This window comes from Sebastes umbrosus, chromosome 13 (genome assembly GCF_015220745.1).
Source record: "Sebastes umbrosus isolate fSebUmb1 chromosome 13, fSebUmb1.pri, whole genome shotgun sequence".
In the NCBI taxonomy this organism is placed as follows: Eukaryota; Metazoa; Chordata; class Actinopteri; order Perciformes; family Sebastidae; genus Sebastes; species Sebastes umbrosus.
In genome coordinates this window covers 21650442-21674704 of record NC_051281.1, presented here as the reverse complement: position 1 = coordinate 21674704, position 24263 = coordinate 21650442, and the positions used below count along the sequence as shown (strand labels likewise).

General features: G+C 44.9%; 1 protein-coding gene across 2 annotated transcripts in view; it reads left to right on the top strand.

The window, feature by feature from the left end:
• The first annotated feature begins 12675 nt into the window (after window positions 1–12675).
• The window catches only part of bcor (BCL6 corepressor), a 39050-nt gene continuing 27462 nt past the window's right edge, over window positions 12676–24263 (top strand). The window contains exon 1 of one of the 2 annotated variants that reach the window (XM_037789255.1): window positions 12676–13605. The gene's annotated coding sequence lies outside the window, so the exon portion shown is untranslated. The remainder of the gene's footprint in view (window positions 13606–24263) is intronic. The other variant, XM_037789256.1, reaches the window with a different exon arrangement.

Below are 24263 nucleotides of genomic sequence, written 5' to 3'. Positions count from 1 at the left end.
TACATAGACACAAATTTCCCCTTTTTTGTTCGTGACGCTCAGCACAACAGCACATGAAGCATGTGTCTTTTTCCACTCCAGTCTTTTCAAAATAAAACTACTTAGGTATAGTTAGGAAAAGATTGACTTGGTTAGGCTTTTGCAACAAACTAGTTAGGTTTAGGAAAAGATTGACTTGGTTAGGCTTAGGCAACAAAACTACTTAGTTAGGTTTAGGAAAAGATCGTGGTTTGGGTTAAAATAACACCGTAAGTGCAGTAACTTAGGTACGGAATTTACCTGGCAAATAAATCAACTTTGACTTATGGTTTCACACGGGACATGAACACCAGTCTCCTGGGCGAAAGTCCAGTGTTTTTTGACCCACCCATCCACTCCGACCTCCTCCCTACATGGCGTTCGCCGCTCTTTATACTTCCCGTTTCACAATTACGTGGATTACATACAAATTGATTTCGTGCTGACCATCACGAAAAAATAAATTAAAATTTGTGTCCATGTACACGAAACAATACATTACATTTCATGACTATTTCACAAACTGCTGTGCGACTGGGCTGTATAGCCTTATGAACAACAACAACAACAACATGTTAGTCAACACATACACACATGCTCTCTCTGCAACGGTGCCTGTCAGAACAGGTTGGACACGGTGACATACACGGCATAGCGACAGACTTTGATGGTTCATCACCTCATGGCCTTTGTCAGTGGCGCTGAGGGAGACACATAGCTGAGGTGTGATTGGCAGGATAATAGAGTTGCTTTATATTCAACCTCAGCCCATTTGGTTTCTTCCAACACATCGAGGTGGTTTCATCACTGTCGGCGCGAGGAGCTGCCGGCTGTCAGCTGCCTCTCTTGACAAGTTGAACTAATGAACCGACACTTGACCCTTTTTACCCTTGAGTTGTTGAACTTTTCTGCTGGGCGTCAATGACACCAGAGTGCAACTCTAGTTTGCAGTTCACCGAGCCCCCACCACAGTATTACACACACACACACAGACACACTTGCACTGTGCCCCTACCCCTCTTTTGGCACTGTTGCCGGTTTTACTTGACTGTGCACTCCATCAAATAAATGAGCAGGAGAGACATTTCATAACAAAGCTCAGACTGGGCGTGTTTATTTCATTTTCACATTGATGCAGTCCCTCATTCCCTCGTGCCCCTTCCCAACCTCCTGTGAAGTATCCCTGTGTATGTGTGTGTGTGTGTGTGTGTGTGTGTTAAGACGTCTTTTAGACCTGGGCTGCTTAAATAATGGATATTAATTATTGGTCGGACCCATGCTGGCCCCTGCCGTGTCTCCAAATCTGGTTAACTGGATTTTGATTAATGAAATACGCGCGCCACGTCCTCCAGAAAACCAGACTTTCCCCTCCACGGACCCACACAGCTCTCCCGCAGAAGCTTTGAACGTCTGGAGCCCCACCGCACCCCCTCCATATAAAGAGCCCGGGAAATAAGCGAATCTCCCTGTCACGCAAGAAGAATTATTATTCCCCCCTCATATCGTCGCATGCGCCGTAATTGGATACAATTTAACACCCCGCGGCCCACGGGCATGTCGGCAGGCGCGCTGCCTACTATTAGCTCGCCTCGCCTCGCCACCCTATCATTTGTCAGATCTGTGTTTGTGTGCTGCTTTCGCCTGTGTGTGTGTGTGTGTGTGTGTGTGTGTGTGTGTTTGCGCACGTGCATGTGGCTCGAGAAACTGGAGCCATTGTTGGAGTCCAGCCATGACCTAGCTGTGACGCACAGAGAGAGGAAGAGAGAGAGAGAGAGAGAGGGGGAGAGAGGCGACAGCAGCAGCAGCAGCCCAGACGCTGGCTGAAAAACAAGCCGAAGCTCTGTCACCTCGGAGCGATAGCAGCGAGGCAGGCCTTGTCGCTCCTCTGCGCTGCTTCCTCCGGGAGCCTCGTCTGCTGCTGGCTATTAGAGCCCCAGCAGTATTTACAGGCGGGGGATGTGGTGGAGGGTATAACCCCTCCTAAACCCGGCTCACCCGCCGCTTACAGTAAATATAAGGCTGGAGAAGGTTAATGGGGAGATTACGGGCCTGCATGAATGATGTCTTAAAACTGTAAATAATTAACTGGAAGTTTTTGTGTAGCCCTCTACATCAAATGTTTTAATTAGCTATTTGCTCGAGGCTGTTGTTATTGAACTGGAGCTTTACTGCAAGTGTCAAATTGCCCTGTTTTTTTGCCGATGTTCAGACAAAGGAGGGGCATTTGAGTATAGATACAAAACTTGAAATGCTAAAGTTAATTTTATGTTCAAAGCGCAAGCCTCAAAGCTTCAGTAGGCAGAATGTTGCTGGCATCATTGGGCAATAATTCCATGATAACCTTTCAGCATATTGTAATTCAAGTGTTCTGAGAGAAAACTAGACTTCTGCACCTCCTCATAGCTCTGTTTTCAGGCTTTAAAAAAATTTAGCCCAATCACAATCACATGCCATTTCAGAGAGAGTGTTCCTATTGGCTGTGCTCCAGCTGGTGGGCTGCCGGGTCACAAACTTTTTGCATTTTACAGCTAAACAGTACACTACAAGATGTTTCTGAAAACAGGCGAGAAATATGCATTACAGTAACAGAATATTGATTCATATTTGATCAGCGCTGCCTAGTTTGATCGGAGTTTGTGAGTGATTGATAGCTGCTCAGAGATGGCAAGGCTCCAGCTCGCTTCTGATTGGTTGTTTCGCTCTGGTCTGTGAAATCTTGCAGATGCCATAAGGAGCACCGGAGGACACAGACGCACATGATTTTTTCCAGATTACCTGTCTCATGCACTACTGCCAGAACATAGTGACCGTTTTATAAAAATATCTTTATTTAATCATATTTGCTACAATCTCGCCGACTGCTGCTTTAAGATTCAGCCTGCGTACTGCATCCTGAAAAGTCTGGTGTTATTCTACACTTTTCCTATTGTCAACAAATCCCGTGAAAGACTAAAACCAACAATGTGTTCAAATTTCAGGATCTTCCAACTTCTGTGGCACTCAGCCCATTTGTTCTTACTGAAAAAAATCCATGTTAAATAACAGCTCCCAAATATATGCAGAGTTTTAGTTTTTAAAAGGCTCAGTCATTTTCTAAAAAAAAAATTGGGCACTGTAGTTTTTCGCAAACATAACTCAAACAGGACTATATAGTGCATTTGTCTGGGACTATTTTCAGTTGTGGATTAACACACATTTGAAGCCCTATTGAGTAGGCCTATTTATGGCAGCAGGACGTGTATGTGGGATTGACTCAAAATAAACTACAGTGGTCATGTTCATTGTTATGAAGAAACAAGTCCGCTCGTGCAACAGTGTGGCTCATTGGTGTGTTTTTAAACAACAATTTGGAAAACAGTGAAGCAGCCTTTTATGCCATATATTTATTGATTATCTTGAATGCAGTGGCTGTGCACAAAAACATGTAACTACTATTTTCCAAAGGTCTAATACGTCTGATACGGCCAGTCAGTGAGCAGGTAAATATAAATATTACAAAGTACAGTAAACTGTCACTAGAATGTACAATAAATTTATGTTTTTACCCCAAATACCAGTGTGCAAACAAACACCAAACTCTCAGGTAGTTGCTTCTTGTACAATGGCCGTAAATGAAAAAACAGATTGTGCAAAGACGGCGCTTCTTGGGATTCTTCACTCTCCTCTTGACACTGACCTTGATTCTGCGGCCTTTTTTTTTCTCAGAGAAGAGCTGAACAAAGATCCTCAATGGTGCAGGAGCATCACCAGATGTACAGTACATGAAAACAAAAGTTTCAAGGTTCAACATTAGTATATTACAGTGGGGACGATGTTGTGTTGGTTTCCAAAGACCTTCGCAGGCTCGTGAGGTGAAAGAATCTAATTGGTTTCAAGGATACCAACATGATATGCAGCAGATTAAATCAGAAAAAAATATTTGGCATATCTTAGATGCTTCAACGTTGAGTTTCCAATATGTCTAAAAGTGGCAAAATGTATGTCCCAGCTTGGCAAAATATAAAATGAGACCACTTTGACAATTTACATACATGTTTGGAACAAAATGTCACCTTTTCACTAAATACTGGCCCTTGCAGACTTGTCACCAACCAAACTCAGTGCAATTTTTTGAGTATTTAAAAAAAAAAAAACAGTTATATATTATATTTATTAATTTAAACCTGCAGTAGGCATCACATTTTTGGCATAATTGGGCAAAATTTATAAAATTACCTTTCAGCATATTGTAATTCAAGTGTTCTGAGAGAAAACTAGACTTCTGCACCTCCTCATGGCTCTGTTTTCAGGCTTTAAAACATCTAGCCTGTGATGGAGACTTTGACCAATCACAGGTCATTTCAGAGAGAGAGAGTTCCTATTGGCTGTTCATTCAACAGAGGCAGCTGTCAATCACTTACCAACTCCGATCAAACGGTCAAACTAGGCAGTGCTGATCAAATATGAATCAATATTCTGTTACTGTAATGCCTATTTCTCTCCTCAAATGTTTTCATAAACATCTTGTAGTGTACTGTTTAGCTGTAAAATGAGAAAGTTGATGCCATGTTGAGATCTGTTGAGGAAATACCAAGCACCGCCACACCAGCCGGAGTAAACTTTCTCATTTTACAGCTAAACAGTACACTACAAGATGTTTATGAAAACATTTGAGGCGAGAAATAGGCATTACAGTGAGAATATTGATTCGTATTTGATCAGCGCGGCCTAGTTTGACCGTTTGATCGGAGTCTGCGAGTGATTGACAGCTGCTCAGAGACGGCAAGACTCCAGCTCGGCTCTGATTGGTTGTTTTCCTCCGCTCTGTGAAATATTGCAAATGCCACTATAGGAGCACTGGAGGACACAGAGTCATGCTTTTTTTTTCAGATTACCTGTCTCATGCACTACTGTCAAGATGAGCGTTTAACAAAAAATCACTTTTTAATCATATTTGCTCCAATTCTACCTACTGGTGCTTTAACTGTCCAATTCTATTTCTAGTATATTTTATCTTCCCTATATAACGGGTCTAAATTAGTGCTGCAATTAACAATTTCATTTGTAATTGAATTAACATTAGTCCATAATAATAATAATGTCTTGAGAAGCGCGTGTTGCTGCGTCCTGTCTAATATAACAGCTCGGCTGTGCTGCTGCTGCTGCCTGAGAGAGCGAGCGGAGCTTCGTGCGCTGCGAGCTGGCTCCGAAAGAGTTAAATTAATCTCTCCCTCTCTCTCTCTCTTTCTCTCTCTCTCTCTCTCAACACACACACAGGCTGCCACCGCCCCAGATAACAGAGGGGCGCCTCTCCCCAGCCAGCCAGCCTCCGCTAATCGCAGTGGCAGGAGGGGGGAGTTGAGTGCCGGCGGCCTCTCTCTCTCATTCTCTCTCTCTCTCTCTCTCTCTCTCTCTCTCTCTCTCTCTCTCTCTCTCACAGCGCGGCTTTTTATTGACGCTGCCTCTGTGTGTGCGTGTATGTGTGTATGTGTGTGTCATCTGTGTGTGTGTGTGTGCAAGGCTGTGCACGCTTGTGGGTGCGTGTCAGAGCGAGAGAGCTATAAAGAGGTGAGTGTGTGTCTCCCTCTGCTCTGTGTGTAAAGTGTGTGTGTGCGTGTGTGTGTGTGTGTGTGTGTGTGTGTGTGCGCGCTCCCAGCCAGCAGCGGAAAGCAGGGAGAGAGGCGGGGAAGTGGGAGGCTGGGTGGCGAGGAGGTGAGGTTATGAGCGGAACTCAACAGAGAGGCCGACAGACGAGAGAGAGGAGAGGGGGAGGGAGGGATGGAGGGAGGAGGAGGGGGAGGAGGAGGAGGAGGAGGAGGGGATCTTTCTTGTGCTGCGCTGAGAGCCGCCACCGCTTCTCCTTCCTCTCAGATAAGGTTCGTTTGAAGGTTTTAATCTTTATTCTCTCTCTCTCTCTCTCTCTAAAATAAAAAAGAAAAAGGAAAAAGACGCGACTGTTCAATGTTTTAGTCCGCGCGTTTTGGAGAGGGGGGTTTTGAGGGGGGGGGGGGTTATGATCCCCCAAGGTTAATAAGGAATAAGAAGTGTGATTGATCGAGGGGGTTATTTGACGTCACAGGGCCCACTGATTGATTGCATCGATGAATTTAGCAGCCTATTGATTAGGGTTTGATTAGGGTTTAATCTATAGGGCCATGTCTCTCTCTCTCTCATTCTCTCTCTCTCTCATTCTGTCATTCTCTCTCTCTCTCTCATTCTCTCTCTCTCTCTCTCATTCTGTCATTCTCTCTCTCATTCTCATAATTCTCTCTCTCTCTCATTCTCTCTCTCTCTCCCTTTCTCTCTGTCTCTCTCTCTTTCTCTCTCTCTCTCTCTCATTCTCTTTTTCTCTCTCTCTCATTCTCTCACTCTCTCTCTCTCTCTGTCATTATCTCTCTCTCCCTCTCTTTCTCTCTCTCATTCTCTCACTCTCTCTCTCTCTCTCTCATTATCTCTCTCTGTCATTCTCTCATTCTCTCTCTCTCCCTCTCTCATTCTCTCATTCTCTCTCTCTCCCTCTCTCATTCTCTCTCTCCCTCTCTCTCTCATTCTCTCATTCTCTCATTTTCTCTCTCTCTCTCTCTCTCTCTCTCTCAGAGAGCAGTGTTGTTGGCTCAGAGCCATGCTCGCCCTGCCGCGCCAGGCTGTAATTATCCCCGGTGAGGCCGCGCTAACGCAGCGTGGCGCGCCTGTGGGGAACCGGTTAGCCCTACAACACCGGTGGGGGGGGGTGCGTGCGTGCGTGCGTGACGTGCGTGTCCGCCCGCCCCTGCGCGCGTGCATGTGTGACACACACAGAGAGAGAGAGGGCTAGAGATCGAGAGAGAGAAATGGTGCTGTGTTGATATTTCAAGGCATTTCCCAGTCCTTGCGTGAACCTTTTAAACATTTGGAGATGATTTTTTTAGATTAGAACATTGATTCAAAAACAATTGATACGCTCACTATAAAGTCACCATTGGCTGTCATAAATACACAACGAGCTCCCATAAACATTTTATTGGAACAGTGGGTGATTTTCAGACTACCGTGAACAATGCCTAATCAGCACCATGAGTGGGTTTTTTTTTTTTAAAGTGTGTGTTTCAAGTATAGATCTATTGATTGGACGTGTGCACGTGGCCGAGCCTGTGCGTGCGTGTGAGTGAGTGAGTGTTCAGGCAAGTTTGCGTGCATGAGAGTGTGCGTGTGTGTGTGTGTTTGTGGCTGTGTGAGTTGCAGTAAGCGATCCATAACGATCTGCAGGTGGATTGTGCTGATTAGTACCGGCTGCTGCGGACTGAGCTGCGTGCAAAGAGCTTCCTGCAATCTGAGCCTGCCGACAGAGAGAGTGTGTGTGCGTGTGTGTGTGCGTGTGTGTGTGTGTGTGTGTATGCAATGCCTGTGCTTGCTTGTGTGCTGGCAGTCAGCCCTTTCAAAATGTGTGTGTCCTTTTTGAGGACAGCATGTGTATGTTTGGTTAATGTGTGCTGAAGGTGTACATGTTTGTGTGCTTATATGTGAACTTGCCATGAACACTGTGTGTGTTTGTGTGTGTGTGTTTGTCAGGCCGCCGCTTCAGTGTCTGATTGCAACAGCAGATGGCTGGATCACTGTGACCTCCCAGAGTGTGGCTCCCTCTACACTGGGGTGCACACGCATGTGTGTGTTCACGCTGTTTTGATTTATACAAGACACACACACACACCTATGCGTGACATAGAATGACAACCAGAGGACGGGATCACAGATTTTAAGCACGTTTTTCGTCACCATTATCCAACACGAGTGTTTTTCAAAGGCACATGCTGTTCTAAGGCTGGCTTTTCCAACCACAAAGTTCACACACGGCTGTAAAAGTGCAGCCATAAAAAAGGCCCCCGCTCTCTCCAGACCTGTTTTTGTGTGTGTGTGTGTGTCCCCCCCTCAGACTCTCAGCATACCTTTACAACTGTGTGTTTTTGTGTTTTGAGCATCTTGGTTTGCCCTGCGGTTCCTCGGAGCAATATTCATCCTAATCCAGTTTTCCAGTGAGTGATGGAGAGAGCCGTTTGCCTCTGAGTCAGAGCAGGAGGGAGGGAAAGGAAGACCCGGCGTCTTGGGCTGTGATTTCGCCTGTCTTTCCAACACCCATCTGACCTTTCAACGGGATTATTAGTAGCGTGTGACGTCAGCCAGAGTCTTCCTTACAACAGAGCAGCTTCTCAGACTGTTTGGAGACAATCGGGTTGCATCTGAAAACCTCCCTGCAGACAGTCCTGAAAGGGGCCCATCAGATGTCTCCATGGCCCCGTATTTACACTAACAATACAGACAGTCTGTAGTGGGTAGCAGGGTTGCCAGGTTGGATCCTACCTGCAAAAATCTGGGCAGGGCAAGTGAATGAGACATATGGTGCAATGTGGCTAAATGTGTAGAGTCACATTGCCAAGGCTAAAGATGGTGGTATATCCTTCCTGGGGAAATACAAGCTGGCATGTTTCTATAGACAAAAGGACACCAAACACAGTGCTGTTTCGAGTGCAGGTATGCTGGTCGCATGAGTGCAGCTCTTGGCATGCCAGCTGCTGCTGTGTGACCACATAAAAAAATGGAATTGGGTTGCCTTCTCTGTGTTCGTGCCCGTTGTTTACTTCTCATCTTGTGGTCAGCTTCTAAAGACTGCATATTTAGAGTCTCAGCTTGCTTAGACCAAAAACGCCTCTAAATCTTTATGCTGTATGTTCTTAGCCACTTGATGCTACTCTACATTTTGATCTCTATTTTATCAGTCACCTCTTGACGATTCATACATATCCATTTATGTATTTTACTAAGTATATAATTTGGGGGGTTGGGCCGCTCAGGCGCTCGTGTCAAAAATGTTCATGCACATCCAAAAGCACTGTCACCATCCTGAATCCTGAAAAGAAAGTCCATTGAATGGCATGTGTCCTCTGTGCCTATACTCTCAGCCCCTGAGGTATACTTGAATCACAGACTATGGGTGCATCCGAAGTCTTTTAATTGCATCCATGTTTCCCTCACTTACATCTTTTTCTTGCTTCCCTCCCACTGGGGATGCAAGGAGAGACGCAAGGAACAGATGCAAGTGAGGGAAACGTGGATGCAGTTTAAACCTGCAGTAGGCAGAATATTTTTGGTATTATTGGGCAAAACTTCCATACTAACCTTTCAGCATATTGTAATTCAAGTGTTCTCAGAGAAAACTAGACTTCTGCTCCTCCTTATGGCTCTGTTTTCAGGCTTTAAAAAATCTAGCCCCTGACAGGAGACTTTGGCCAATCACAGGTCATTTCAGAGAGAGAGCGTTCCTATTGGCTGTTCATTCAACGGAGGCAGCTGGAAATCACTGGCAAGGTTCCAGCTCGGCTCTGATTGGTTGTTTTCCTCCAGTCTGTGAAATCTTGCAGATGCCATTAGGAGCACCGGAGGACATTCATATTTGCTCCATTTCTATCCACTGCTGCTTTAAGAGATGTGGGATGAACCCCATGTCCACTGTAGCAAGCTAAATTCTCTCTCTCTTTGCCCTCCATCCTCACAAAGCTGTCTTTCTTTGTTAAATCGAGTATTTTGAAAACATCTCCAGAGTGGATGAATCTGAAATGCCTGGCCTTGTGTTTGTGAACGAGGAAAAACTTTGGAGAACGACGACCTGAGGCTGGTCGGCTGTGTGGCAGTAAAATTACGATCACTTCAAATGTCAAACCGGCCGATAACACAACATGGCTGTCGTCATCAACCTGCATTCATGAGTTCTTTGTTTGTCAGACGGCTTTGCCATCATAAATAAAATACTGATTTGATCGACGTCTTGGTGCAGCAGCACAGGAGTTAACACTACACTACTGCAGCAACTTGTCAGATGATGTCGCTTTGCAGTCCAGCAAAAGTTGAGCCAGGTTTAACTTTTGCCAGGTGACCCTGCTTTTTTGTTTGTTTGTTTGTTTGTTTCAAATAAAGAGGCCTTTTTTTCAGGCAGGGCTACAGTCCATCTGAACATGTCCTTACTGTAACAAGCAGCATCTTTAAGATGCAAGTGACTCACTATTTTAGTGTCAGAAAACAAAACAATATGTGAAGAAGAACAACAACATAGTGAGTTTATTAAAACACTGTATGTGTGATCATGAAGACCAGGGAGGAAAAACTGAACAGAGCTTTAAGACTCAGCAGAGTAGCCAGGCTGTCTCTGTCCCACTTCTTGTTGGATGTGACTCACACAACTCAAAGAAAAGAGAAGAATTTTAAGCGATTTCCTGTTGATTAGGCGTTTTAGTGTGGATGAAATCTACTTGAACACTGGTGTGGATTTGCCTCCTTATCACAGTGTTTTCAGATTTAGCCACTAGTGTGGACGAAGTCTTGGTGGCCTTGTGGTTTAGTGGCTGTGGTCATAGGGGGCAACTCCCAGTTATGAGAGGTAGTATGTGGGGCTGATTAGAGCAAACAGGCCAGCAATTCACCCTGATGATATTAAAGTTTGAAGAACGGCTTTTTAATTTGTTTGCAGAGAGAGAAAGTGGAGTTTTTGCTCTGTGCCGAGCATGAATACACCCACCCTTCTTTCCTTTCTTCTCATCTCACGGACCCTCTTCCTTTTCTTTGCTCTACTCACGTCTTTTGTGCCTGTCTCCAAACTTTTGGATAATTCGCCCTTCAAGATGAGCTTTGCTTTTTTAATGCGTCCATATGCGAGTGCTTTGTGAGCTCTGTGTTTGTTTGCGTATGACCGTCTGGTTTAACTCCTACTTTCAGCAGCTGTGGCGAACGCAGCCAGACCTTCCATTTCCAAGTTCCCCTCTCTTTTCCTACTCCTACTCTGCTTCTGTCTGTCTCTCTGTCTGTCTGTCTGTTGGCTTCTCTCTCTCTTCTCTCCTACACACACATACGCAGGCACATGATGCACACACACACCTCAGGCTTGATATTCATAGCCTCCCTCCTCCTCCTTCACTTGACATGGGAGCCTTAACAGATGTGCCCCAGCCTTGAGCTGCCTCTCCCTCCCACCCTCCTCTCTATTGCCTCGTGCTTCACAGATTTACCTTATCTGTTGGTTTGAAAAAAAAAAAAAAAGTGACATTTAATTTGTATCACAGTCTAATTTTGTTATCCATCGGTTTGGGTAAAATGGGATACATACTATACTAAGGTACAAAAACAACACCAGTGGTTGTACCAGTATCAATAAGACCAACACCCAGTTGGTTACAGTGTACATTCTGGTCATCTACATCACCTATACACTCAATTTATAGCAAACTTATATATCTTATATGGGAATATATGTGTGTGTCTATCAATATAACTTTTGGATTTGCTGACGTTCCCTTTAGTCAATTGTCTCCTTATTTTGAAAACCTTTTAAACATTTGCTTTGTTATTATTAATATTGTATATTATATATATAATATATATATTATGAATGAATGAATGAAAGACTTTATTTCGAACATAAAAATAAATAAAAACAGATACAAAATAATAACAAACAAAACAAGAGTGATAGTGTCCGAAAAGGAGTAGGTAGATGTAAAACTTATATTTCCCTATACCCCTTTCTCACTTCTCCTCTAATAACTCATATATCATATAGAATGATAATATAATATATAAACTATCCCAGATTTATTTACATCCCAAATTAAATATATGAACAGCATCCCAAGTTTATTTACAACCCACATATCCATCCATAGTCAAAAAGTAGATGTAAACCAACCCCTTAACACACAACCCTTATCACAACTCTTCCTCAACCATATACCACCCAAAAATATCTTTTGTTGTATAGTTTTTTAAAGTGATTTATACGATACGATACGATACAACTCTATTGTCACCAATTATTCATACATAACTCCATTACTAAATTACCATCTGTCCTCTGGATTTACATGTCTTTAGCAGCACATTAATTATTATTTAGCAACAAGATGGACCGATGGACAAAAGCCTGTTCTTCAGCCTGATGCAGGTTAAATGTATAGGGACTCTGAATCGCCTCTTAGAGGGCAGAAGTAGATATTCCCCATTTAAAACATTTAAGGGATCAGAAGAGATGCTTTTGGCAAGCCTGAGCACACCCATCACCCAACCCATTATATTATCAATCAATCAATCAATCAATCAATCAAAATGTATTTGCATAGCCCTTTACAATAACCAAAAGGTACACAAAGTGCTTTACATTAATATCAATCAAGAAATAACAGGAATAAAAAACATAACATATCATAAAATCATAAAAAGGTGCATCATAAAAAGCACAGGAAAAATGTCACCAGGCTACTAGGTATTAAAAGCCAATCTAAATTAAAAAAAAGTCTTGAGTTTAGATTTAAAAAGTACTAGGTCAGTGACAGTGCGTATATCAATATTATCCTATTACTCGTGTTTTATTTTCTGCCTTATTTCTGCTGTTAAAGACCTCGCCTATTCCTTGTTTTGGAGCTTCAGCGGAGCTCGTGAGTATGTGTGTGTGTATGTGAGCTTGTGTACGTGAGCTTGTGTGTGTGCGTGTGTATATGCGTGTGTCTGTGTGTAAGTGTGTGTGTGTGTGTTTTTCTGTGTGTGTCTGTGTGTGCGTGTCTGTTTTTCTGTGTGTCTCTTTTTGTGTGTGTGTGTGTGTGTGTGTTTTTCTGTGTGTCTCTGTGTGTGTGCGTGCGCAGCCCAGTGCCGTGCGCTCGCTGGAGGCTTATGGTAATTGCGGTCTCCCGACTGGCCTTCTGGGTAGAGAGTCTGCGCGAGTGGGAGTGGAGCGAGTCGCTCGGTCTCGGCAGCGTTTCAGTTCATCCATTCAGTGTGTGCGGCAACTCCCCGTACAGCTCCGATCCGCGCGTCCTCGGTTGCTGCGAACCGGGAGGCTGTTCCTCTCTTACGCTCCTCGGGACGAAGAGAAAAGACACACGGAATAACCTTCATAGAGAACCTCCCGAGACACGGAACCCGGTAAACGGAGAGGACATGGAGTGACGGAGAGCGGGAGGAAAAGGAAAGGGGGCTTTTTTTTTCCGAGGACGGCGTGCTCCGCTGAAACCCAACATGGCGCTGCTGCGAGGTACGGCCGAGCTGAATTAATTTCTCCTGCGAGTCCTCCGACCGACCTCGCCACCTGTATCCTGCACGGCACGGCACGCATCGGCTCTCTCTCTCTCTCTCTCTCTACCGGACCATAACGGATTCTCTTTTGTGGATTTCCCCTCTATATACACACACATCCTGACGTTTTGTTTTCTGGATCTTTTTGGTAGCTTTCTGGTCACCCAAATGACATTTGCAGCAGCAGAAAAAAAGTCCGCTTGAAATATATATAGGTTAATGGATGAGAGGAGTTGCCTGGTTAGACAATAAGAATAAGGAGCGAGAAGCTTTTTGTTTCGTGACAAGTGGATAACCTGTTAGACACTTTTAGTTGTTGTTTTTTTTTCTTTGGTTGGGATTGTTCCGTCTCCAGCAGACAGCGGACCGGGCTAGTAGTCTACAGTAGTCTACGTATATACGCACGGATCCTCCTTAGTTAACTTGGGGAGAAAAAAAAAAACAGGAAAAAGGCGTGAGTGAGTTGGAGCGAGCGCACGCACGGACGGACGACGTTCTGGAACTATAGCACCAATTAACCAGGTGAGGCAATCAATGACAAAACCCTTACATGTATTTTTATTTCTCATGTGGATGAGGACAGAAAACACTGTTTTTTATTTTTGTTTTTTTTTAAATAGTATGTTATCACAACATCCAATGTGTTTCTTTTTTTTTTTTAAAAAAACGATCCAGTGTTTTTAATATAGTGTGTTTTTAAATCAAACACCGTCTCCTTGTGTGGGGCTGAATCCCAGTGTTGTGCGCAGAGGATCGGCCACTTCTAAGAATAGCGCATAGGGTGGTCTTTGTGCGTTTCGGCGGGGCAGTGGCATGTGGTTGATAAATAACACGCACACACACACACATACATAATGATCCAACCGTGAGCTTGGCCTTTTTTATTTTTTATTTACAACTGTCCTGTCAACCAGAGAGAGAGAGAGAGAGGTGAGGTGAGGAAGAAGAAGAAGGACGTCCCGGAGATTAGCGGACTTGAAAGTGGTGGCGCCGTCTTCCATGGTGGTGAACATTCAGGCTTTTCGCACTCTGCTCAGTGACGAAGTGTGCGAGAGCCTGTGTGGGGCGCGAGGGGGGTGGTGGTGGGAGTGTGCGCGTGTGCGTGTTCATGCGCGCACACGGAGCTGCTGCTGCTGCTGCTGCGCTAAACAAGGTTACGGAGGAATCCAGCCTCGCCCTGCTGCCAAACGGTGCTGCTCCGTTTATACACGGTTCAGTTCAGTTGGAGGGCATCCCCGCGGTGTGTGTGTGTGTGCGTATGTTGATGTGGCTGCTAAATGTGTGTGTTCATGGGGGGGAGGTGTGTATGTGGGGCTTTGTTTGGACAGAGTGGACGTTGATCAGTCATCTCATCAGTCCCAAAGGTAGTGTTGGTGTTGGGGAGGTGTGTGTGTTGGAGAGAGAGAGAGAGAGACGGGACTGCACCGCTTCACCTTCCTGTCTATAGTTGATGGAAACCGCTCTGGCATGTTGCCACCGCACACACGTTTCATGTCTTGCAGGTGTTCTCCGATATGACTTTGCGCTGCAGTGTGTGTTTGTCTCCCACTCTCTTGCACGCGGTCTCGCTGTGTGACTATAGTCTTTGCGTGTGTTGCGGAGGGGAATATCCTTTTACGCACGGAGGATCTATCTATACAGAGCCACTTATAGGACCTGCAGCTACGAACGATACGCGCTGCTCTCTTGTCGGGAGAAAGTGTCACTCCAACCTCTTTCATAATATTCAAATAGTTCAAAAAGTTGATTTCTTTTTTTATTTAAAAGGGACCATGTACAGTTTAAAACATAAATGTCACCATTTGATGCACCGTATACCAGATTATAGCTTTAAACGAATTCACATCTGTAGCCTGATCTTGGCAGGTCAAAACAAAGAAACATACTACAGTCATACAAGAAAGAACATACAAAAATGCACAGCTGCGCACAATAATAGCACATCACAAAGTAATGCTTGTCAAGTAAAAGCAAGTCATGAAGACCATGGAGTAAAGATCAGTGCGTACAGAGCTGAGCAGCTTTCAACAGACGTTTTAAGTTGGTTCTGAAAATGCTTGGATAGCTTGGCGAGCCTTTTACGCATTTAAAAAAAAAAAAAAAAACACTTTGTAATTCGCCTTTTAATCCAATCCAAGCCAATTTCTGCCCATTATCAACTTTTAAAACATTTATTTTTCACTTCTTCCACATCTCTCCCCCACCAGTCTGTGGGCGGCAGCGATCAGTATGAACCACATCTTTATAATAAAGTTGCCGTTTAATTGAAATAAGTGCTGCAAGGCGTGTTGGATGTGTTCCAAAACTTGAATTGTCTGCAGGCTGCGTATATGTATATAGCGCTGCATTTCAACGAGCAACAAAAGCAGCATTTAACCGAGATATTTGTCTCTTCAGGATCAAATCGCTCACATCGCGGGAGTTTTTTCTCTCCTCCCGTGCTGTCCTGCAGCCACACAGGCACTAATTAGGGGACGCTCTCTTAGGACGATCGATGTGCCTCATATTGGCTGGCTCCAGCTCATTGACGAGCTTAGTGAGGGAAGCAGCTACTAAAAAGAAACCACTTCAGCCTCGCGCAGCCAATCCGTGGAGGGTATACAGTAGAAAATCTGCGCGTAACGCACGCGGCTGACGCTCGAGCAGGTCTGGAGAGCAGGACCTCGTGTTGGGACCAGAGCAGAGGGGATTAACTGGTGGGGGTGTGGAGGCTACTTCAGGGGGATTTGATGCAGAATAAAAGCTTAATTGTATTTAAATGCGTGGTCCCCATTGGTTCGGTGAGGTGGGCTTTAATGACCCTTGTCATAGCCTACTTAAAGTTAAATTTGATCCAGTCATTTTTTTAAAGAATGAATCAAATCTGGAAATATAAAACCACATATACCAATAAACCATATGGCTAATTATGTACCAAATTGTCCAAATTACATGCTGTTATGATTTGATGAAGCATTGCTCCACTTGTTCCCCTTGCATTTAGTTTGGAAATTTATGCTGAAGTGCGTCTATTTTCTGAAGTGTATAAAGGTTTAGTTGGACTTTTAAGGTTCAGATGGACCTATTTCTGCCACATTTCATCTTGATTGGTCTTGTGAATCTCGCACTAAATGTAAAATGACGCAGCTATACCATTTAGATGAATGTTGTTTGTCCTGCCTTCCCTCTCTGTCCTTAATAACACCACAACCTTTTATATAGCTGAAGATAAGCCTTCTTCATGACTCTGCTTTTTTTTTTTTTTAAACTGCTATGTCTGATCTTTTTGGTAATATAGCCTGTTCCCCCATGTGGTGCGTGTTGTGGAAGCCTTAAAACAAAATACTTCACATTTTGTGTGGGCCGAGTTTATTTATAGTGCAGCAGGCAGGCCTACGCGTCGGACTGTTTTGCGCATCATTTTTCCACTGTGCGCTGTGAAGTCAGTGTGGGGCTGATCTATTTTCCAGGTGTTGAAACAGAAGAGGGGGAGGGCTGCTTACCATTAGTCCCTTTCACCTCTCACAGTCTGATCAAGGCGGGAATGTTGCGCCCTTTATTATTATTATTTATATAGATTGACATACTGATTTCTCTTTCTCTCTCTTTTCATGCGAGAGGAGTTCTTACAAAAGCAGTGTATTTATTGCTCAGGCGCATTGGTTGTCAAAGTAGGGGTCAAGGGTGGTCACCAAACAAAATAGGGGTTTCATGTGTGCGCTTATTTCAAGATTCAAGAGTTTTATTTGCCATTTGCACCTAAGTACATTGGAATTCTGAAATGTATTTGATTAGAATTACTTCTAATTGGAGATTCGCAGAAATGGCTTTGATAGTCACATCACTTTACGAGTATTTAGTCATACAATCCACAGTTGGTCAAGAGTTTTTAAGGATCTGTGCATGTTGACCTGAAGGCATCACCAGCCTCGTGCCTGCTGGGCCACATTGTCATGCTGAGTGATGTGTGACACTGGATGTGTGCTGGAGGGGGTCTGCTGCTGCTGCATTTGTATAGAGGGAAAGCCGCACCACCTCCATCTTAAACCCATTAACCTGCTGTTTGTCCCGCTTTTCTTATCTGCTAATCAATAAAAGGACCACGCGGGGAATATTACGCACGAACAGAGAGCACCGTCAATAAAATCACGGGACCCACTTTTTGCATATCAACCCTTTATTCTAATGTGTTGGACAACAGGCAGGGAAATAAATGTGTAAAAGAAAAAAGAAATGCCCGTGTTCTGTTTAATATCCAGTCGGAGACACGAGGTCTGTCTTATTGTTGTCGCGCTTGTTTTTTTCCTTCCTCTCGCTCTCTCGCTCTCTCTCTCGCGCGCCTGGATATAAAACAACAGTCTCGTCGCTGCCGGCGCTGCATGCGCTCGCTGCTGAGGCTCGCGAGGTGCGTGTGAACAAAAAGCGGAGAGGCACGGCAGAGAGGAGAGGAGAGATCGGTTTTCCAGGCGCTGCTGCGCTGCTCCCGGAGGAGACGTCACGGTTTGATTGAAGCTATGCTCCGTGCTGGCCTCCCGGGACCTCGCGATGAAACGGGAGAGCTGTCCTCCCTCCCTCCCTCCCTTCCTCCCCTCCATCCCTCCTCCTCCTCCTCCTCCTCCTCTCTCAGCGCTCCACAAAGCTTTTTGTTTCGACGAGAGGTCTGGAGCGCACGGATCACTTCCCCGTAGAGATGTGCTGTTTCACCGGCACACAGAGGCTGGTCATTACGGCCTGAGAAGAACCACCACCTCCCCATTATTCTCGCCTCTCGTCTGGCATATTAACGCAGATATTTCTGCAGCAGATGTTAGTGTAAGCCCAATTAAAGTTCCTCTCCCTCCTGTATGATGTTTGTTAATCACGTCTCTATAAAAAAACAACATTTTGAACTTGGAATAGTTTTGCTGATAGATAGATAGATGCCTTTTGATGTGATGCAGGGACTGTAATTAAAATCTAAATCTCACGGATTTGTATTTAGTTTTACTGACCTCGCTCTGGCCTATCGGATGATTGATTTAGCAAGCGGAGGAACGATGACACACCTCACCTCCTCTCTCCTCTCTGGAGTCTCTGCAGGCTCAGGCTTGATCCGGTCTCCTCGTTTGTTTTTTTAGATGTCGGCGCCTCGGGCATCTATCTATCTATCTATCTATCTATCTATCTATCTATCTATCTATCTGTCTATCTATCTATCTATCTATCTATCTATCTATCTATCTATCTATCTATCTATCTATCTATCGGTCTATCTATCGGTCTATCTATCGGTCTATCTATCCATCTCTCTCTCTCTCTCTCTATCTATCTATCTATCTATCTATCTATCTATCTATCTATCTATCTATCTATCTATCTATCGATCGGTCTATCTATCCATCTCTCTCTCTCTATCTATCTCTCTATCTGTCTCTCTATCTCTCTATCTATTGTTCTATCTATCTATCGTTCTATCATTTTATCGATCTATCTATCTCTCTATCTATCGATCTATCTATCTATCGTTCTATCCATCTATCGATCCATCGATCCATCCATCTATCTATCTGACGAAATCCCACAGCCGCTTGGCAGCGCAGCAGGGTGACGGTGATAGGAGTTTATCACAGCACGAATCATCACCACCACCACCACCAGACACCTTTTAAGTTCATTTTAGTAATACCTTTTATAGGACCTGGGCCTATATCATTTCCCCCATATGTCACCCATAACACGTGTGACCTTTAAAAAGACAGAAATCTAGGCCATGTCAGAGGTCGGTTTACCTCACACTGACTCAGCACCTGTTTAAAACTGACATCATTCATTTAGCGTAATTTACGCACCACCAATAATTAAGCCTCCTCTTTAAACAGCTATATGGAGGGGGGGGGGTTCATTAGGAACATCCAACACATGAAAGCAACGCCACGCATTTCAAAGGAAAGTCAAGAAACCTCCGGTAAACGCGGGCCCACTCATGCATGCGCATCCCCATTACAATCGGGTCCTTTGGAGGCATAAAGGGCCATTTAGTCCCCATTTGGCCCTGGATGAATAGAGCCAGTTGAGCAGCCGCCGTCCGGGTCCTAGTGACAGCACGGGTGGAGAGGAGGGGGAGGGGGGCTTACAATGTGGACGTTGTTGACGGCCGTGCTGCCGAGAGGGGGGGGGATTGAACCGTGCACCGACCTGCATGCGGCTGTGCAGCGGCCCGGGAGGACGGAGGGGCCCCTTGTTTACAGCTCGGCTGCTAATAATGTGACAGCTGAAGAGACGCCGCCGCCGGCCCCATCCAGCCATCCAGCTCTCTGCGCTCTGCGCTCCACCAGCAGCGCGCTGTCTCTCTCTCTCTCTCTCTCTCTGTGTGTCTCTCTCTCTCTCTCTGTGTGTCTCTCTCTCGCTCTCTGTGTGTCTCTCTCTTTCTACAGCGTTTATCTCCGCTGTCTCTGTTCACTTCTGTTCTATCAGAAACTCCACCGAGAAGCAGACAGTGCGTCTACTTTCCATATATGCACTCCGAGTCTACATTGAGATGATCAATTGGACCATTTGGCACACGTCTGCCCGATGATCAATAACTATTAAAATTGGGCACGCGTTCTCTTCCACGCTCTCTCTCTTTCTTTTTTCTCTCTTTTTTTTTCGCTCTCTCTCATTCTCTCTCTCTCTATCATTCTCTCTCTTTTTTCTCTCTCTCTCTTTCTTTCTCTGTCTCTCATTCTCTCTTTCTTTCTCTCTCTTTCTCTCATTCTCTCTTTCTTTCTCTCTCTCTCTCTCATTCTCTCTTTCTCTCTCTCTCTCTATCATTCTCTCTCTTTTTTTCTCTCTCTCTCTCTCTCTGTCTCTCATTCTCTCTTTCTTTCTCTCTCTTTCTCTCATTCTCTCTTTCTTTCTCTCTCTCTCTCTCATTCTCTCTTTCTCTCTCTCTCTCTATCATTCTCTCTCTTTTTTTCTCTCTCTCTCTTTCTTTCTCTCTGTCTCTCATTCTCTCTTTCTTTCTCTCTCTCTCTCTCATTCTCTCATTCTCTCTTTCTCTCTTTCTCTCTCTCTCTCTCTCTCTCTCTCGGCCCTGAGGCTGTGTATTTAGTGTTGTAGTTTTTGGTCCGCGCTCTTTATGTTTTCTCAGATTTTGTTCCCGCTGATTTCTATTTGGTTCACCCACAGTGCACGCAGAATTCCTTTCGTTTTGGGCGCACACATACACACACACACGTATACGCACACGCGGTGGTGTGTGCGTGTACGCGCGCCCGCATTTAATCCCTGTTTATGCCCCCCCGCCCCCGTCGCTGCGGAGATTATCCTGCGTCACACTGCATTTTTTTTTCCAGAGCTGAACGGAGCTCTGCGCTCCAGAGAGCTCCAGCCTGGCAAAGCTCCAGGGACAAAAGAGCGAGCGAGAGAGAGAGAGAGAGGGTGCCTTACACTCCCGTAGAGCACGGAGAGACCCACATTCCCGGTTTCTCCCGTTAGCAGACTCTTAAACCTGATCATAAACACACGAGGTGTTTATGAATGACTGATGGCCCCGGGTTGTTCTTTAAAATGTGGATCTAGCTGATCATTTATCAACTTGTAAAGAGAGAAGAAGCTGCTCTACAACCTTTCCAGTCTCCATCGTCCGAACCTCAATCTCTCCCACAACACACACACATATATACACATTACCACCGCGGTGCGCACGCAGCCGCTGCGCTGCCTGCCTGCACGGGGGAATAGAGGCCTCAGCCCGGGAGGACATGATGAGCGGTGCCGGTGCGTGTACCGCGGGTCACCGAGAGTTCAAGTAATTGTCGTCAGAGAAGGAAAGAGGGGGAAGCGAGTTTGTTTTCTTTCCTTCTTTCTCTCTCTTTATCAGTCTGCTCTTGCTCTCTCTGGGAAAAAAGAAGCGGACAATACCGAAATACAAAGTTCTATGAGGTTCCGCTAGAAACACCCGGTGGTTTTGTGTTTAATGGTGCGCGTCGGGGCTCCGCTCCAGCGGTCTGGTTTATAAACGCAGCTCCGACCGCTGAGCTCCCCATCCCCCCTCACCCAGCCTGCTGCTGCTGCTGCTGCTGCTGCCGACCGATGTGATGGATTGGACGGCCGTCGGGAGTTGTTTGTTGCGCAAACTATTCTTAGCAGCGGGGATGAGCGTCAACACGCTGACTCCTTTTCCTCCTTTCCTAACTCTCTCCCTTCTTCTCCTTCTTCTTCTCTTCCTTCCCCATCCTTCCACTCATAAGTGACATTTTTATAAGGATTTCCTCCCAGCATATTCTCAAAGCATCTGCTTTACAGGCTATATGTCAGACAACCCACAGGCAGTGATTGGAAACATAGGCGTAAAGCCTCTGGTACGTGTCCACGGGGGCGTTTTTTATCGCGAGGGGACGCGACATTGGACGCTTGGTGGGCGTGTCACTAGACACAGGCTGTCCCCACCTGATTGGATGAATGCTTTCCCGCCGTGGGCTGCAGCTCCCAGCTTTCAAACCGGAACCAGTATGGAGGCTCATTTGGAAACTTCTTCGGAGAGTCGCATAGGACCTGTGATTTGCATAAAGTACACGAGCCCTCAACTTTATGCAAATGAGGAGCGGGCGTCGTGATGCTCCACGCTACCAGATTGCATTGCGCAGCTGCTTACATAGACAATGAATGGGGAGCGTGGAAAGCACGGAGCCTGGCGTTTTTAAATATCGACAACGTTTATTTTAAAAGATTCTAGGGAGTTTGGAGAGGCGGCGGGTCGCGTCGGACGCCTGTGATTTGCATAAAGTACACGAGCCCTCAACTTTATGCAAATGAGGAGCGGGTGTCGTGATGCTCCACGCTACCAGAATGCATTGCGCGGCTGCTTACATAGACAATGAATGGGGAGCGTGGAAAGCACGGAGCCTGGCGTTTTTAAATATCGACAACGTTTATTTTAAAAGATTCTCGGGAGTTTCGAGAGGCGGCGGGTCGCGTCGGACGCCTGTGATTTGCGTAAAGTAGACGAGCCCTCAACTTTATGCAAATGAGGAGCGGGCGTCGTGATGCTACGTCTCTCTAAATGCGACGCCACGCTACCAGAATGCATTGCGCGGCTGCTTACATAGATAATGAATGGGGAGCGTGGAAAGCACGTAGCCTGTGGACACGTACCTTTAGACTTCAGGGTGCGTTGATAAACACTAATACGCACCTCTCAACCTCCCAAATTAATTTTCAGGTAAAAAAAAAACCTAACAATTGCTGCATCCACTGCAATGTGTAATAAATCATTGTGAGACGGCTCCTTCAATCCACATGTGGAAGTGTCCTTGGGCAAAGATTCTGAACCCCAAATTTCTCCCGAAGGCTGTGCCATCGGATGAGTATTTAGATGAAATCCTGATGGGCAGGTTGGCACCTTGTGTATCACATATTCATGTGTATGAATGCTGAGTGTAAAGCACTTTGAGCGGTCGCAAGAAAAGCCCTATATAAATGCAAGTCCATGAAAGTTTTCACTGAGCACTGTGCTGTGCACGTGAGATGTAGCTGGTTCTGAGGAGAATCCACACACATACCTCACCCTTAGATAACCCCAAACCCCTCACCCACAGATGGGTGAGGTATATTGTGTATTGTTGTTGTTGTTTTTTTTACACCTGTGATATCTTTTTGTTTCAATGATTGCCAGCAACACAAACTTTCCAGATGGTTGCCTATAATATTCTGTATAGTGTCCTGTAGTAATTTGATCTGTTGAGGCAGGAGGAGGGTTTGGACCGGACCCAGACAGCCTCAGTAACATGAAAGAATATAGTTGAAATGCAGCTTTCAAACAAGAGCAGCTCTTAAAAAAAATGTGGTTTTGACCTGAGTGACGACTCTGTGATCACTTAAGTTGCTTCCATTTCTCATTGTTTCGGTGTTGAGATGAGATTTACAATATATGAAAGTCTTTTTGCACAAAAGTGTAATTACGTCTAAATGTAATGCTGTGGTTTAATTTGCTAAATTACAAATGCAGTGCATGCGTAAAGCAAGTCACAGGTGTCGCGAAAAACATAGAATTTTACATCATGCAACAACCTCTTTCAAAATTACATTGACTTCATCATTTTCATCCAACAATATAGAATCAGATATATGAAATACAATCTAAATATGGACAATATTTCCATTCTTTTCCATTAATGAAAACGGGCCGTCCGGGGGAAATCAAATGTCTGTTCGGGACTCTAACAACATTATTGTGCACCCATTCCCCTCTGAAGTATGCACAGCATTTAACAAAAGCATTATCAGGATGGTGATAGTACAGTAGGGCTGTGTTGAATGCCATTTTTGGGCTTTGAAGCTTCGATGACAGATATTCTGAGGTATTCGAAGCTTCGGGCCAGAGCCGCTGCCACACTACTGTAAACACGCACCTCTACACATAACAAATAGTGATATCTATTTGAGAATAGCTAATAATAATTTATGTTGAATATTAATAATGAATAATCTCTGATATACATTATTATTACATACTTATATATATATATATGTATATATATATATATATATATATAAAAAGCATTCTAATACTTATTTGGAGATCAATTACCATGACAACAGTCGAAGCTTCGAAGCATTCGGGTCAGCCCTATACAGCGGCAGATGGAGGGCTTTCGCATGCGTTTTGAGTGAGGCTGAGTTGTATTCCCAGTGGTGCATGCAGTGTGCCATCAAGTGCTTGATCCTGACCTTGAGGCCCGGTGGAGCCTCTCATCTTTTCTGGACCAGGCTACTATTAATTTCATGGAAATGACAGGTGCCGCGGCCGTGCACACTACTCAGTCATCAGCGCAGTGTGGGCACTGTTGTGGAGTAATAACAGGCCGTAAGACACCACACTTGTCTTTTTGTTGTAGTGATCTGTACAAGAGAACAGATCGTGTCCTCCCTATGTTGTCTCCCAGCTTTCTTTTTCTCAGGGAAAAGCAACTCAGATGTGGGCCGTGCCTATGCCAAGGACAGATTGATTATAGCGGTGAAGGTTGCGTTTAGGTTAAACGGAAATGTCCTTAAAGGCAGCGTGTCATTGAATATCTGCGTTTGTGTAAGAGGCTTATTTTTTCATTATCATGTTGGTCTCATGGAGCGCAGACTACTCCGTGTGAGAGGAGCTTGTGTGTGTGTGTGTATCAGACAGAGAGGTGCATGCGTTGCTCCAGAAAATACAGGAAATGGGACTGATGTGATTTCTCGGTGTC